The 2,726-nt window shown below is 38.0% G+C and overlaps 1 protein-coding gene across 1 annotated transcript in view; it reads left to right on the top strand.

Annotated features, from left to right (window-relative positions):
* The window catches only part of LOC101861496 (tctex1 domain-containing protein 1-B), a 20,069-nt gene that overhangs the window by 16,153 nt on the left and 1,190 nt on the right, over positions 1–2,726 (top strand). The gene's annotated exons all lie outside the window — the stretch shown is intronic.

Genomic DNA, 2,726 nt, shown 5'->3' with positions numbered 1-2,726 from the left:
TACCCCCCCCCCAAAAAAAAAAAAACACAAAAAAAACAACAAAAAACCCCCACAAAAACAACAGCAACACAAAAACAACAAACAAACAAAACAACAACAACAAAATAACCAAACCAACCAAACAACAAAACAAACAAACAAACCAAACAAAACAACAAAACAACAAAACAAACAAACCACACTAACTTTGCTTCCTACCCTCACCATTCTCTCAGTAGCCCCGACTCAAATCTGTAATGTTATTTTATTTCCCCCAATCATTAATCTCCTCCCTAACCTCCTTGTCTACCCTGACCTTTGTGAACTCTCCTTGCTCAGTTTGCTCCCCACTCGAACAACAGAGAGGTCAGTAAAAGTGTCAGCGATCTGCATGTCTACACAGGATAATCACATGATTGCTGGACAATGCGAGACCTCTGTAATGCCCCGGTCTGTCTGTTGACCCAAGGTCAGGTTTGGGTTCCAGGGGACGAGACGTACCTTACAGGTTGTTGGAAGCCGCCAGTAAAGGAAAAATAAAAAGGATTATGGGAAGCAAACGGCAGTTAAAACGCGGGCTCTATAGAGAGCCAGGCTATAGAGCCAGGCTGCTATGCAATTATTTTACATTGATAATTTATTCTGTTCAGAATGATCTATATGGTATGCAGTCAAATCTACTCCTCCGGCCACCTGTATAAGACAATCACCTGTACAAACGGCCACACCAAATTTCTTCCCTGGAGTACTTTTTTTCCCATTATAATGACAGCGTGTAAGACGTCCACCTGGCTAAGACAACCACTTTTCTCCTCGAAAATGGATGGCTGTCTTGGTCAGTTCTGATTGTATATTATTGTATCATATTGTGGCGTCGATGGCCTATTGGTTAGGCTGCATGACTCGTAATCGTGAGGTTGTGGGTTCGAGGGTTCGAGCCGCGGGCCTGACGTTGTGTCCTTGGGAAAAGCACTTTAGACGAATTTTCCTTACTTCACCCAGGCGGGACTCGGTACCCGGCCATAGACAGCGAAATATCTAGTCAGTATATTATTAGCGTTTTAGTCCCTATAAATGGCCGCTTGCACTGCATGCTTCCCAAGAAGTTGTCGTTTCAGAATACTTTCAGGTCTGTTGGGGTAATACTCGTAGTATAGATTGTGTAGCGCATAGAGATTGCTGTTGAGCGGGGATTTGTGCTATACAAATGCTATCTATCTATCTATCTATCTATCTATCTATCTATCTATCTATCTATCTATCTATCTATCTATCTATCTATCTATCTATCTATCTATCTATCTATCTATCTATCTATCTATCTATCTATCTATCTATCCACCTATCTATCTAGCATTATTATTATCATTATTATCATTATTATCATTATTATTATTATTATTATTATTATTATTATTATTATTATTATTATTATTATTCGCTTTGTTCCTAGAAATAAAACTCATTGTCAGATAGCGTCTATTGAGGTAGATCTAGATCTATGTTTACGCACACATTCGTAGATCATTCGAGTGTGTATGAATCTAACAGTGACTTCACAAACGGCTGTAAAAACATGGGAGCTGTCAAGAGCCAAGCTGCAATTGTTTTGCATGGATTCTGTTTGAAACAATCTGTATACAGCCAAAACTGCTCCAACATCCACCTGTATAAGACAGTCATTTGTACTAATGGTCTTCATCCATTACCTCCCTCGCAGGTTTTTTCCCCCTTGTAATGAAGCTGTGTTCGAGTGCTACCTGCTGTCAAAGATAATTGTGAGGCAACGTGGTGGAATCAGGCTCTCGTCAAAATATTCAAAGTGAAGAAACTTGCATTTTTCCGCAGGTTTTTGAATTTTTATCAAATTTATGTTTTTTGGCTCAACACCTTTCATGACCATTAAATTACTCATTTTTGACTATTTTTTCCCCTGAAAAACGTTGATTAAAGGCACTAAAAATGTAAATTTTCAGTTACCACCGACACTTTAAGTTAAAAAAAGAACTTATCTTTGGCATCCATTTTCACACTAATTTTACCTCTGAAAACAAGTGACCCCCACCTCCTTCTTTCGCAAATATCTCGACTTTTATTCAAGATAAATGGATATTTTTTTCATCATAATAAAGACAAGTGAACAAGCTTTAAGATAATACTAGTAACTCTAAATGCCCAAAAATTGACGAGAGCCTGATTCCACCACGCTGCCTCACATCCGTACTAATGGTCTTCATCCATTCCCTCCCTCGCAGGTTTTTTCTTTCTTGTAATGAAGCTGTGTTAGAGTGCTACCTGCAGTCAAAGATAATCACTTTTCTGTTCGACAAAAAGTGGCTGTCTTAGACAATGTTAGCTGTATTGTTCTCATCTTTGCTATTAATAAAACTCACAGAGAGCTTCTATCGAGGTGGATCTATGTTTACTGGCAAATTCCCGCATTGTTCGACTGTATTTTATTTCTAACCGTGACTTCCTAATGTGGTTTTTTTTGCTTTAGTTTTTTTTTCTTCTATTTTGAAGCAGTGTAGTAGAGTTAAAATTTTTACATTTAACATGTTTTGATTTGTCTTTAAAGTGCAAAAAAAAAAAGGCACTCATTCGGCTATTAGTAATTGACGTTTTCTCTTTTGTTTTGTAAGTTAATTGTTTAAAACGTTTCGAGCTGATTAACACTACAATTAATTCTCCAAAGTGGGTCGTGAGCAACATTTCACATTTCCATAAGCGAACCCCCCCCCCCAACA

Source organism: Aplysia californica, unplaced genomic scaffold (genome assembly GCF_000002075.1).
Source record: "Aplysia californica isolate F4 #8 unplaced genomic scaffold, AplCal3.0 scaffold00059, whole genome shotgun sequence".
NCBI lineage: Eukaryota > Metazoa > Mollusca > Gastropoda > Aplysiida > Aplysiidae > Aplysia > Aplysia californica.
The sequence above is the reverse complement of the archived record's forward strand: the minus strand, read 5'-3'. Positions and strand labels throughout refer to the sequence as shown.